General features: G+C 53.1%; 1 protein-coding gene across 4 annotated transcripts in view; it reads right to left on the bottom strand.

The window, feature by feature from the left end:
* Window positions 1–14,848, bottom strand: part of PDK3 (pyruvate dehydrogenase kinase 3) — a 1,369,253-nt gene that overhangs the window by 554,203 nt on the left and 800,202 nt on the right. The gene's annotated exons all lie outside the window — the stretch shown is intronic.

Genomic DNA, 14,848 nt, shown 5'->3' with positions numbered 1-14,848 from the left:
CGACCACCACCCCAATAATATCAGAGAGAGCCTTCAGGATCCCATCCCAGAAGTCACCCAACCTGCGACATGTCCAGAACATGTGTAGATGATCTGCCCCCTCTAGACAGCAACGGACGCAGGTGTGCGTGCCATTGTGCGCAAATTTAGACATTTTACGGGGAGTATAGTATAATCTGTTCAGTCATTTGAATTGCATACATCGGTAACGGAAATTAAGGGATACTCTGTTTGTGTGTGAGCACATCTTCCATAATTGGTCAGAGATTTCGAGGCCCAGTTCATCTGCCCAATCCGTACAAGCACCAGAAGGCAGAGTAGGCGTCCCTGTCAACAGTAATTTATATAGGGCGGAGACGACGCCGCGGGCACCACTCGAATTAGCAATATATGCGACCGTCGGGGTGTCAGGGGGCTCGTCGGAGAAAGAGGGCCACCTGGCATGGAAGGCAGCGCGAATAGCTCGAGTGCAGACCCGGAGTGACCCTGCCTCCATGTCTGTGGATCAATACATTGCCCATCAGGAAAGAAATCAGTCAAAGCCTGGTACCCCAGAGTGCCCCAGTGCCGGGCCAGAGCTTTATCGTGCGTAGGTTCCAGCCCAGGAAATCCCAAGATAGGAAGCCATTTGTAATAGGGGTAAGATTCCGCAGTAGGATTCAGAAGTCGGCCCCAGGCAAGTAGAGTAGTTGCCACCGGGTCAAGCGGGTAATCCGGCACATATTCACGATAGAATATCAGGGTCAAGGATTTAACCTCGGTTGCAGCCAATGATTCCAGCTTGACGTGCGGGCGAGTCAGAGAGCTTGGGTACCAGTACGTGGCAAACTGGGCCTGTGCAGCTATTCAATACAGTTTTAGGTCTGGAGCAGTGAAGCCACCTCTATCGTATGGAAGCGTCATGTCCGACCATTTTTTTTAGAACAGCACCCGCATGCCACAAGAACTGTGCACACAATCTATGTAACTGCATGAAGTACTGATTCCCGGGCCAAATAGGCACATTACTAAAAATGTAGAGTAATTTAGGGACCATGATCATCTTGACGAGGGAGAGTTTTCCAGCCATTGACAGCGGGAGGGAGCGCCACCTCACCATTTTGGATTCAGCTAATTGTGCAACAGCAGTGTAGTTGTCCGTTAGCAAGGTGGACACAGACAGGGACATCCAGACACCCAAGTATCTGAACCCACTGGGGGACCAGCGCAGTGGATACTCCGAGGCGGGCTGTTGTGTAGTATTAGTGAGCAGGAAGATTTCCGATTTAGAGTAATTCATTGTAAAGCCCGAGAAGGTGTGATGTCGCACAAAATGGGGTCCATATGAGTGGCGGGGTCTCCGGCGTATAGTAACACATCGTCAGCGTATAGGGATATTATTTCGGGGGAGTCTTTCAAACATATTCCTCTATGGGCATGACGTGCTCTAACATAGTCGGCCATTGGTTCAATAACCAGTGCAAAAAGGATCGTGGAGAACGGACATCCCTGACGGGTGCCTCTGAAGAGCGTAAATAATGTGGATGTTAGAGAATTGACCCAGACCCTCACGGCCGGGGCCGTATATAGCAATTTGATATATCTAATCATATTAGGACCAATCGTCTCCAAAACCAACCACATGTACTGCCATGAGACCATATCAAATGCCTTTTGATGATCAAGCGTGACCACAACGGCGCTTGAGTTCTGGTCAATTCTGGCCACCACATTGAAGAGCCGCAGGATGTTGTGGGAAGTAGATCTCCCAGGCACAAATCCTCCCTGGTCTTCGTGTACAAGATATGTCATGATCGGGAAGAAACGATTAGGTATTACCTTCGCGAAAATCTTGGTGTAAATATTCACGACCGAGAGGGGCCTGTATGGGCTGCATTCGTCATCGGGTTCATCGGGCTTGAGTAGCACTGTTATGACAGCCTCGCGAAGGGAGGGAGTAAGAATGGACTCTCGGAGTGATCCGGACCACAGTCTAGGGGCAAGAATCGCAACATGTTCTTGGTAAAACTCAGGAGTAAGTCCATCTGGCCCTGGAGCCTTACCCTTTTGGACATCAGAGGTAGCCTTGACAATCTCCTTGAGCAGAATCGGGGAATCTAGTTGGTCCCTGGACGAATGGGAGATGAGAGTTGTGGGGATCTGGTCAAGGAGGTCCCTCATGTATTGTTCACTGTGCTCCGGAGGGGACGAGTAGAGGTTAGTGTAAAATTCAGTAAAGATCTCCAATATCTGCTGATCAGTCCAATGAGGAGTGCCCCATGAGTCCTTAACGGACGTAATCTGGTTGTGGCCCCGTCCCCCTCTCACCATTCTGGAAAGTGTCCTACCCGGTCTCCCACCCTCCCGGTATTTACGGGTGGCCTGCGGGCAGCTGAAATAACAAACCTCCCTCAAGGCGTGTGCCTCAAATACACCAAGTTCCTCCCTTATTCGTGCAAGTTTTATGGGGTCAACTGCGGTCACACAGCCCCGTTCGAGCTCCCGGAGTTTTGGCTCGGACCGACTCAGGTCGTTCCTTATCACCATAAGTACTCCTGCCTCCCTGGAGATGGACATACCCCTAATGTATACTTTGGAAGCTTCCCAGCGGACCCCAGCAGTGGTAGCCTCTAGGGTGTTATATTAGAAAAAGGTCACAATGGCTGCCAGTATATCGGCTTTAAACACTATGTCAAGGAGGGCAGCAGATTTGAAGCGCCAAGTGCTGGACGTAGGCACAGGCAGACCCAACTTGATCGACAGAGTGATCGGGGCATGGTCGGATAGAGTACGAGTAAGAATTTGAGCTTCGTCTATCCTGCCTGTCAGATCGCTAGAGACCAGGAAGAGATCAATCCTGGAGGAACTGTCATGTACAGATGAGTAATATGTATACTCTCGCATCTGGGGATGGAGGACTCTCCAGACGTCCCAGACACCAAGCGATGTGATGTGTGTCCGCAGTGCACGTGCCGAGCGCGATAGGGGTCTGGGTGCCATTCCTGTTCTATCTAATCTGGTGTTGAGTATTAGGTTCATGTCCCCTGCCCAAATGATCTGGACTCCTACATAATCCAGCAAAATGGAGGCAACAGTATCAAAGAAGTCTGAGGTGTCTGGGGTGCAGGTGTCGCTGGGTAAAGCTTCCCTGCTGGCAGAGAACTACGAAGCAACGGCACACCTTATTGAATCTAAGATGCTTAAGTGGTGCAATCTCCCCCTATCCCTTGCGGGCAGCCTCTCCCTAATAAAAATGATCGCGGTACCCAAGCTTCTCTATATTTTTGCGAATGTGCCAGTTTTGGCAAGACAAGCAATATTTCAAGAGGCTTCACACGGCGTTTGCTCAATTTCTCTGGCACTCTGGCGCTGTCCGCAAGGAGTGGCAACATATGACCCTCCCTTATGAAAAGGGGGGCCTAAATGCCCCTAATTTAACTTTCTACTGGAACGCTGCTCAGGCCCAACATGCTACCCATTGGTATACACACCCTAACCCGCCCCCACATGTTAAATTGGAAAAAATGGCAGGAGACGGTATCCACATCATGACCCTACTATTACACTATGGTTTTCGTGCGGATGCCCCATGGGATCCGGTGGCTACCACAATTCGGGCATGGAATAACATCCTATCCCCCAGTCCTGAACAGCGCCCATACTATAAGTGGCTCCCCTTATGGCAATTTCCCGGCCTCACCCCTACACATGACCAACACCTCTCTCAACGTTGGGAAAACCTGGGATATCAGGCCCTGACGGACCTATATCCTGATGGTTCATTTATCGCCCCCCGTACATTGCGCCCTGGGCACCCTAGCTCTGCGCTGGACTTGCTGCAGTACTATAGGTTGAGAGCAGTGGTGCAGGCTATGTGGCCCTGCTTCCCCGAGGAGCCTCCAGACTCACCTGAACTCCAGTATATAGCAAACTCCAATGGCTGTAGAGGCATAATATCCTCCCTATATAAAATACAGATGGGCAAACTAGAGAATATTTCCCCGGAACCACAGGAAGCATGGGCCAGGGAGCTCGAAACGGAGATCACTGACGAAATGTGGGGCAAAATGTGTGTTCACTTAATGCCAGGTTCCGCTGCATTCAATACAAATTACTTAATAGGCTCTACTACACGCCGTACAGAGTTGCAAAATTCACGCTAACTTCGACACATACATGCCCGAAATGCAAATCAAACGTGGCAGACCACGTTCACATGTTTTGGTCCTGTGCCGCGCTTCACAAGTTTTGGTCGGAGGTGACGGAGGTGCTCTCAGAGATAATTGGCTCCCCTGTAGAGATGGACCCACTTGCCTTGCTGTTCAGTATTTGGTCGGGAGAAAATGTAAGGAAAATGTCAAAATTCTTGAATGTAAGTGCTATTGTCGCCAAAAAATGTATATTACAATGCTGGAAGCGCCGCTCTCCCCTACCCTCGACATGTGGTTGAAGGCACTCACGTGGGTACAAACGTGCGAGGAGGAGTACATCGGTTCCTTGCCCACGCCCTACCGCCCTGGAAATGTGTGGTCTGAATTCTGCAGTTAACTGAACTGGAAGGATGGGGTTGTCTGGTCCTCCGCCCTTTCACCGACCCAACCTAACTCTTCTTGATGCACTACTCATGCGCACTATTCCACAATATTCACCCCCTCAAAAATGTGATGTCGATATTAGCTGTGATGTAATACATATAGTTGTTATATTGGTTTTTTTGCTAACATGCTAACTGTGCTGTACCTGTCTTAACCTCCTGCCAATAAACAAAAGTTTAAAAAAAAATAAATAAAGAAGTCTGAGGTGTCAAGATTAGGACCATAGGTGTCCACTACAAGGTATTTCCTATTCACCAACGTGTAATGTATGATATATGTTATGATATGGCATTTATAACGCACCTATACACAGGTGTTTCAAGGCGCGGCGAGGGGAACAGAGGGAAGACAGACAACGATCCTACTAGGCCAGTTATCATTCAGATCGCGCAAGTGCATGGGAAGTGGAGGGGGGAAAAGTGCGGGTGGGAAGGGGGAGAGGACAGTGCGGTACATGGGAAAAGAAAATAATTAACTATAGGTAAAGTACGGCCAGCAGGTGGCAAGTGCAAGGGTAAGTGCAGACAACAGGTGTCAGTTGCTGGTAGTGGGACTGTAGGGATACAGAAAACAGTCCCCAAGTGCGGGGTTGCCAGGAGGGCAGTGCAGGAGTGAGACTGGCGGGGACCTGGGCCCGAGATCAGAGGGCGGCTAGGCAACCAGTGCAAAGTCAGTGTCACCCAGGAAGTCAGCAAGGGAGAGGAGGAGAAAAAGCAGAAGCAAAGAGAAAGGTTTTGAGGTGCTTCCGGAACCAAAGATGATTATGCTCAAGTTTCAGGGAGGCTGTTACAGAAGGAGGCCCCAGCTGAAGAAAGAGATTTACCACCAACTCGTTGCTTGGAGAAGTGACTGCCCCTGAGGCAGATGAGTTTGAGGCAGATGAGCGAAGAGCTTGAGAAGGAAGTTATTTAGGAAGAGAGTTGAAGGTATTAAGGCCCCAGAAGGCCTTGTGGACGATGCAGCGGGTTTTGGACTTAATCCTCGCAGCCACAGGTAGCCAGTGCAGAGATTTCAGTCCTGGAGAGATACGATCCTTGGGCTTGAGGCCAAGGACAAGTCTTGCAGTCCTGTTCTGGATAAGTTACAGAGGGCGGAGAGTAGAAGCAGGCAGATTTAGAAAGAGGCTGTTGCAGTAGTCCAGCCTAGAGAGAACAGAGCTCTGGAGAAGGTGAGCTTCTGGGGGAAGGAGAGGAAAGGAAGAATACCTCTGAGGAGGTGCAGTTGGTAGTGTGACTTCTTAGAGACGTCAGAGATGTGAGGCGAGGAGAGTGTAGAGTTAAAGATGACCCAGAGGGTTTTAGCCAAACAAGTGGGAGCAGGAAGAGGGCCAAGAGAGGCCGGCCAGAGAGCTACAGGAAAGGAGGGAGCGGGTGTGCCAATGAGGAGAATCTCAGTCTTACTGGCATTAAGGCAGAGGTCATTGGCGGCACACCACTCCTGGATAGTAGACAGTCAGAGATGAGGGAAGTAGAGGAGGAGGCCGAGGGTAGCCTGAAGATGAGTTGGGTGTCATCTGCAGAACACAAAGTTGGGGCAGAGAGCGGCGATGTGGTGGGCCAGGAATGCCAGTTATTGGTTGAACAGCCAGGGATAGAGGTTAGACCCCTGGGGGACACCACATGTAGAGAAAAAGATAGTGGAGAGGAAGGAACCAAGTTGGACCTGAGAGGGTCGGTCGCAGAGGAAAGAAGTCAGCCACACCAGAGCCTGACCAGTGATACCCAGGTTATCACAGAGACGGTTGAGCAGGATGGCATGGTTGACAGTGTCAAAGGCAGTAGAGAGATCAAGCAGGATGAGGACGCAAGGGGTATTGGAGTCAAGATTGGAGAGCAGGTCTTCACGGATTTTCAGGAGAGCAGTTTCCATGCTTCTGGCAGCTCTGAAGCCAGACTGATGGTCATGGAGACAACCAACAGATTCAGTGTCGAGATTAAGCTGGGAGATGGCCAGTTTCTCCAGGAGCTTGCCCAGGAAGGGCGAAAGTTGGCCTGGCAGGAGGGGTCGGCAGTAGGTTTCTTAAGAAGAGGGTGCACAAGGGAGTGCTTCAGGGGGGGTGGGAAGACTCCAGTGGCAAAGGCAAAGAGATTGCAGAATTAGCCAGGGCAGGAGCCAGGGAGTCGATGTGGTCCTTGATAGTTTTAGAGGAACAGGGGTGAACCTGTTTCGACAAGACTTTCATAGATCAGACTTGTCTAGAAACCTTGTCTGCGGAGAACAGAGGAAAGGCAGAGAAGGAGGGAGGAGAGGTGGCTGCAGAATGGCCAGAGGAAGAGCAGGGAGTGGGGGGAGGGAGGGGATAGGAGGAGAGAGAGGACAGGATGTCCTGGGTTTTAGAGATGAAGTGAGACGCCAGTGCCGTACAGAGGGCCTGGGAGGGGACAGGAGAGGTAGAGACTGTGGCAGGATTGGCCAGTTCCTTGCAGATTTTAAAGAGTTCAGCAGAGGTGTTAGATGCCGCAGAGACGCAGGCTTGCGTTTTAGGGTGACGAGGTCTGTGTCGTACCAGGAGTTGCACTTGGCTTTGAGCTTCAGGCTTCAGGCAGATTCTCATGACAGGGGCAAGGATATCAAGAGTATCAGTAATAGCACAGTGGAGAGTGGAGAGGGCTGTGTCAGAAGAACAAGTTACTTTCTTACCTGGTAACGTTCTTTCGATGGGATGGTCCGACGACGTATTCCATATCTATGACAGTAATCACCACAGCTGTGCTGCTTCGGAAACTTTTTCGGCGTCTGCGTCCTGCGTCGATGACGTTGATGCGCCGCCGTCGAGGACCTCCTCCGACGTCCGACGTCATCCGATGTGATAAGTAGGACGCACGACGCCAGTAGCCTCAGTTGTAGTTTTTTCCCCCAGAACGTGTGACATTAGTCAACTGCCAGTCCGACACAAAGCCTTGCGGAACGTAAGCTGCAATCGCAACAGAAATTCTGCAGCGGGGAAGGCAGGGCGGGAGCGATATGGAATACGTCGTCGGACCATCCCATCGAAAGAACGTTACCAGGTAAGAAAGTAACTTGTTCTTCGAGGGGATTGGGTCCTCCGACGTATTCCATATCTATGACAGACTCCCAAAGCAGTACCAAATCAAGGAGGAGGGAAAGAATTTAGAAACAAAATTTAGAATAGCCAATCAAATAGCAGAGCAAAGGACCGCCTTGCCAAAGGCCAGATCCTGCCCTCTGATGGAATCGAGGGAATAATGCCGTACAAATGTATGTACTGAAGCCCAGGTGGCAGCATCACAGATGTTGCGAATAGGAACACCCCTCTGCAGGGCAGTAGATGCAGCCAAGCCCCTGGTAGAATGGGCCCGCAAGCCAGCCGGTGGGTCCTTACCCGCCAAGCGGTAACACTCCGAGATGGCCAAAATAATCCAGCGGGACAAAGTCTGTTTCGTCACAGCTTGCCCCAAGCGCTTACCAGCGTAACCAATAAAGAGTTGATCGTCCACTCTGACCCGGGACATGCGAGAAACATAAAAGCTCAAAGCTCTCCTAGGATCAAGCCTATGGAGCCTCTCCTCTTCCTTACCAGGATGCGGAGGAGGATAGAATGCCGGAAGAACAATCTTCTGGGCCAAATGAAATTCCGTCACTACCTTTGGAAGAAAAGAAGGACGAACTCGAAGGACAACCCTGTCCTTGTGAAATACAGTGAAGGGTGGCTTAACAGAAAGTGCCTGTAACTCACTCACTCTGCGAGCGGAAGTAACCGCAACTAAAAACACAGTTTTCAAAGTCAACAGCCTCAAAGGGCAAGAATGTAAAGGCTCAAACGGAGCACCCATAAGAAACCTAAGAACAAGGTTCAAATCCCAACCGGGCACCAGGAAAGGCGACGGAGGGAACACATTAGTGAGCCCTTTCAGAAACTGTGAAATTAAAGGGATTTTAAAGTAAGAACATTCTTCAGATGAGCGCTTAAAGATGGACAGCGCCGCCAGGTAACCTTTAATGGTACCCACTTGCAAGCCCCTGTGGGCCAAAGAAAGCAAAAAGGACAGAACCATGGGGATGTCACATGCAAAAGGATCCACATTCTGAACTCTGCACCAGTCGCAGAACTTACGCCAACGGCAACGGTACAGAGACTTAGTTGCGGGCCTTCGGGCCGAAAGCAACACCTCCATCACGTCTTCAGGGAGGTCCCAATCCTTATACCTCAACCTTTCAGAAGCCAAGCGTGAAGGTTGAGGGATCCGACCTCTGGATGGAGAACCTGACCCCCCTCCCGTGAGAGCAGATCGTCTCGGTAGGGAAGACGACGTGGAGGGCAGATGGACAAGTCGAGAAGGTCCGGGTACCACGTCCTCCGAGCCCACGCCGGAGCAATGAGGATCATCCGGGAACCGAACTTCCGTAACCTCCGCAGCACTTGCGGGATGACGGGGACTGGAGGAAACGCGTACAGCAGCGGGAACGACCACTCCACCACGAACGCGTCTCCTAAGGCTCCTTTTGGAGGAAATTCCCGCGAGCAAAACCTTTCGCACTTCCGGTTGACACTGGAGGCAAAGAGATCCACTTGAGGGGTCCCCCAAAGGGCGAAGATCTCCAGGAGAATCTCCTGAGCCAACTCCCACTCGTGAGAGATCGTGCTCTGCCTGCTCAGAGCGTCCGCCGTCACGTTTTCGACTCCGGCCAGATGAACTGCCGAGATCGAAACTTCCTGCTGGATGGCCCAGAACTCGAGCTGCATCGCCTCCCTGCACAGAGGAAGTGACCCTGCCCCCCCCCTTTTTGTTGAGGTAGTGCATGGCCACTGTGTTGTCCGTCAGGATCAGGACATTCTTTCCTCGCACAGTCGTCAGAAAAGCCCTCAGGGCTAGCCTGACGGCCCTCAGCTCCAACAGATTGATATGGAGTCTGGACTCCGACGGAGACCAACGACCGCTGACTGTCAGCCCGTTGGCATGAGCTCCCCATCCCGTGAGGGATGCATCCGACACGATCGTCACCTCCGGCCAGGGAAGCCAAAACGGAGCCCCCTTCATCAAGTTGCCTTCGACGGCCCACCACAGAAGGTCCCGGGCGACCGAGGGCGGCACCTGAATCGGGTCCGACATCCTGCCGGAGGACTGCGACCATTGCATCTTGAGTGCCCACTGCAAAGATCTCATTCGCAGGCGAGCCTCTGGCACCAGAAGAATGCAGGATGCCATGAGGCCGAGCAACCTCAAGAACTCGAACGCTGGGAGCGTCTGGGCCTGCTGAAACTTGCGCACCATCTGCTGAATGTGAAGAGCCCTCACCTGGGGAGGAAAACACTGCCCCAGGGAAGTGTCGAGCACTGCTCCGATGTACTGGAGCCTCTGCGTTGGCGTCAAATGGGACTTCTTTAAATTGAGGGAGAAGCCCAGCCTGTGAAGGGAGTGGCAGGGGACGGACAGATGATCCAGGACCTGCTCGGGAGAGCTCCCCCTGATCAACTAATCGTCCAGGTAGGGGTAGACGTGAATCCCCCCTTGCCTGAGATGCGCTGCCACCACCACCATGAGCTTGGTGAAAACCCTCGGGGCGGAGGTCAAACCGAACGGCAGGACCCGAAACTGAAAGTGCGAGTCGCCAACCGCGAACCTCAGGCACTTCTTGTGCTTGGGATGGATCGGCACATGGAAGTAAGCATCCTTGAGGTCGAGTGACACCAACCAGTCCTGAAGCTGAAGGGCCTGGAGGACTTGAGAGAGAGTAACCATCTTGAACTTGTCCTTCCTGAGGAGTTTGTTCAAACCGCGCAAGTCCATGATGGGTCTCAAACCCCCGTCTTTCTTGGAAATCAAAAAATAAGGGGAATACCATCCCTCGTTCCTCTCCGCTACAGGCACCAGTTCTATGGCGCCTTTCTCCAGCAGGGCTTGAATCTCCTGCGCAAGGAGCGGATCCGGACACTTCAAAGAGAGGTTCCCCGGTGGATTGTCGCGAGGCCTGTGCCGAAAGGGCAGACAGTAGCCGTGGGTTATGATCTCCAGAACCCACACATCTGAAGTAATGGCACGCCACTCTACAAGATGCTGCGCCAGCCTTCCCCCAACCGGCGAACCATGGGACATGGCCTCATGACTGAGTAGGAGCGGCTGCGGCGTTACCTGAGGGCAAAGAGGCAACTGCCCGAGCGGCCTTGGCACCACGGATACCTTGTCGTCCACCTCTGGTACCCCTGCGTTGGCCCCTTTGACTGCCAGCCCCTCTTGCTTTACCAAAGGACGAGTAATAGCGAAAGGAGCCACCCCTCCACTGCTGTCCCCTAGGACGAAAAGGCGGAGGTTGGCGAACTGCAGCGCCCAACGACTTCGCTGCAGCCTTTGAGGTCTGCAACCTCTCAAGACTCTCGTCAGCCTTGCTGCCAAAAAGATGTTCACCATCAAAGGGCATGTTGAGGAGCCGGGACTGCACATCAAGAGCAAACCCCGACTTCCGCAACCACGCAAACCTGCGTATCACGGTGCTCGCCGCCATGGACCTACTGACGCATTCAGCTAAGTCCAAACCCGACTGAACGGACTCACACATGGCATCCTTACCATCCTGGACCATAGCAGGGAAACCATCCCGTTCGTCCCCTTCGGGAATATGTTCAGCCGCTAACGCAACACAGTTCCACAGAGTGTGCGTGAAACGCGACAAGGCACAAATGGAGTTGGCCGCCTGAAGCGCCATACCACCAGAAGAAAACACCTTCTTTGCCCAGCCATCAAAACGTTTGTCGTCCCTATCAGGAGGGATGGTAGGGTACGACGCCTGCTTTGCCGGGGCCGTGGCCGCCTGCACCACCAAACTTTCCGGAGTGGGGTGCCTGGTCAAGTAGCAGGGGTCGCCACTGGCTGGACGGTATTTTCGCGACAAGGATCTGCCCACTGCCGGGAGACTCTCCGGAGCAGTCCAAGCCGCCGCCACCCTACGCTGTAAAGCCATATGGAACGGCAGTACCGGGTCAGTTGGGGGACCAACATCAAGGATGTCCGTCAGATCATCCTGCACAAACTCCCCTGGGGGAGCAGACCATCCCAGATACTCAGACACCCTAGCCATAAGGCGCCGGTATGAGGAATCGGCATGGGAGCCAGGCTCAGGCCGACCAAATTCCACCTCCGGAGAGGTGTCCAGTCCACTGGCATCATGCAGCGACTGCCTCAAATCGTCAAATTGACTATGGCCCGAGACAATGTCATCTGGCACCAGACTAGGAACCAGGCCAACCGAATCCTCATCCGCCTCTGAAATATAATCCAAGTGGTGGAAAGGCACCCGAGAGTGCCTGCTCTTAACCAGAGCCTTCCTAGGGGGTACACCCGAGACACGGGGCACCTCCGACACGAAAGGCGTCGATGGCGTCGAGCGAATCGGCGCCGCCGTCGAGAAAACCGGCAACGGCGCCGAGAGGATCGGCGTCGACGTCAGATGCAGCGCCTCCAGTATCGGCGGCGTCGACACAGCCCTCGAAGCCGGAGCCCCGAGCGTGTCCCTCGACGACCTGACCGTCGACGGCATCGACGACTTCCTCGGAGCCGGAGCCTCGAGAAAGCCTGTCGACGCCCTCGACGCCTCAGACGTCGATGTCTTCCTCGAAGACATCACAGGTGCACACGGTCTCGATCGCGTCGAGGACCGGGACCTGGAACGGGTAGGGCGAGAACGAGCCTCCTTGTCCGAACGGGACCTCTCCCGTGACTCGTGCCGACCACTCTTGCGAGCGGTGTCTCTCGACCTCACACGGCCGACCCCACTCGGGGGCGCGGACGGTTGAGTACCCTGCGACTCAAGAATCGCCAACATTTTCTTCCCGAAGGAAGCCCATTCCTCCGGCGTCGCACGGCTGGTGGGATAACCGACGTGCCGGGCAGAGTCCTCGGAAGAGGACCTGGAAGGCAACCGGTGACGGCGCTTCCGAGAATGCCTCGAAGAGGCTGAGGAGTGGCGAGACCGACTCCTAGAAGAAGACCGACGAGACTTCCGACGATGACGCGGAGAGTCACCCCTCGAATCATCCGTCGAAAGCCCCGCCGACTTCGACTTCCGGGGCTTGGACACCCGACCTACCGACAATTTCTTCTTACGTTCGCGTAAGGCCTTGGACGTGAGCGACAGGCAGTCGACACAGTCAACCGTGTCGTGGGCCTCCCCGAGGCACCAGAGGCAGGCGTCGTGCGAGTCAGTCACCGACATCTTGGACCCACACTCCCCGCACTTCTTGAAGCCCGGACGCGGGGTTGAAGACGAAGTGGAAGACATCGTGCAAAGGAATATTCACAAACGAACAGGTTCGAAGAACCAGAAAGAACAGAACTCCAAAGAGTCGAGGCTAGAACCGAGAAACACGAAGCAACACGTTCGCGGAAAAAACGGAACTGAGGCTACTGGCGTCGTGCGTCCTACTTATCACATCGGATGACGTCGGACGTCGGAGGAGGTCCTCGATGGCGGCGCATCGACGTCATCGACGCAGGACGCAGACGCCGAAAAAGTTTCCGAAGCAGCACAGCTGTGGTGATTACTGTCATAGATATGGAATACGTCGGAGGACCCAATCCCCTCGAATGAGTGTTAGCCAAGGTTGAGGGGGGGTGTTGAGAAGGTGGCGGCAAAAGCCTCAGCTGTAACGTCCTTCATGGGTCGGATGACCGAGAAGGTGGGTGGCAGTGATGGAAGTGGCTTGGCCTGAGGGGTAGGGAGGGTGAGGTGGGAGGAGAGGAGAAAGTGATCACTCCAGGAGAGAGGAGTGGTGAGAGGGACAGAGAGGGGAAGGTCTGAGGAGATCAGAACATCAAGAGTGTGCCCTGCAGAATGAGTCAGGCCAGAGGGGAGAATAGTGAGTGAGAGAGTAGCAGAGGTTGCGAAAGAGTCCAGAGGGAGGACAGGAGGCATCCAGGTGGACGTTGAAGTCTCCAAGAAGGAGGAGTTGAGTAGTTGAGGCCAGGAGTGAGGAGGAGAGGTCTGCCCACTCAGACAGGAAGGATGAAATCTGACCAGGTGGCCGATAGATAGTAGCCACAGTAAGTGAGTGGCTAGGGGAGAGAGAGAGCCTGCAGACGAGGCATTCAAAAGAAGAGTAGGCCTGCGTAGGAGTGACAGATAGGAATCCACTCGGGGAAGATCAGGGCTACACGCCCACCTGAGCGGTTGGCGCTTGGCGCGGAGAGGATCTTGTAGCCATCAGGTAAGAGCGAATCAAAGCTTGTGACAGAGCTGGCCCGTGAACCATGTCTCGGTGAGACCGAGGACATCCAGGTCAAGTTCTTCTAGAAGGCGTCAGATATCAGAGGAGTGTTTGACAGCAGAGCAAGAGTTTAGAGTGGCAAGATGGAGAAGGTTGCCATCCTTGAACCACTTCTGGGGAGGGGTACAGATCAGAGGTACGCCCTGTGGAGGTGTAGAAGGAGCCCGAGAGGGGCAGAGAGGGAAGGGGACAGCAAGGTAGCCAGGGAGGAGGCAGAAGCGGGAGAGGAGGTAGTCAAGGAAATGGGAGAGGGGACAGCAGGAGAAGAAAGGAAGTTGATGAGGCGTGGGAAGCGTCTATGAAAGAGGTGAAGGTTGGCCCGAGGGCCTTGGTCCAGGATGGTCCCATTGGAGTAGACATTAATGATGACTTTAGAGGAAAGGAAGGATGCCAGGAGGGCATCCCAGCGGGTGCCACCATTAATGGGAGAAGAGGAGAAAGGGGAGAGCACAGCGACCATATGAAGGGTCCATAGGTCTAGTGAAGGCACGACAAAGAGGATGTCAGTGAGAGTTTCCTTGGAGGAGGCACTGGTGTATGTGTCAGCGATAGGCAGGCCTAGGTTGGAGACCAGGATGTCCTTTTTAAACTTTTTCCTACCAGATTTAGTGAGGAGAGCCAGATAGTCAGTAGAGAAGCACTTAGAAAAGATAGGAGAGACAGAGAGCACCATAGAGTAGGTGGGAGAGGGGGAGGGTGGAAGAAAAGACACTAGCGAAGGTCAGTGGAGTAGGCAGACCAGACAGCAGGAGGCAAGCAGGTTGTGCAATAGGACAGACGACAACACTCAAGAAAGGAGTTTTCAAAATGCGTCGGTTTGAGACAGGTAACAGGGCACATCGAAGTTTGAGAATCCTAAAAGGGGAGAAAGGCCTGGTTTTTCACAATGCCATTTTTTTTTTAAATACTCATACAGTGCATATTATAACAACACAGGGAAAAAAATGACATACCTACCCTCGGGATCGATGTAGTTTTTATGGAGAACAAACTTGATTGATTTATGTATCAGTGTCAATACCCCTCTGGCCTGGGTGGAGTAGGTGGTGTAAAA

This window comes from Ambystoma mexicanum, chromosome 7p (genome assembly GCF_040938575.1).
Source record: "Ambystoma mexicanum isolate Mex_15411 chromosome 7p, UKY_AmexF1_1, whole genome shotgun sequence".
Classification (NCBI taxonomy): Eukaryota; Metazoa; Chordata; class Amphibia; order Caudata; family Ambystomatidae; genus Ambystoma; species Ambystoma mexicanum.
This window is presented reverse-complemented; position numbering and strand designations above follow the sequence as displayed.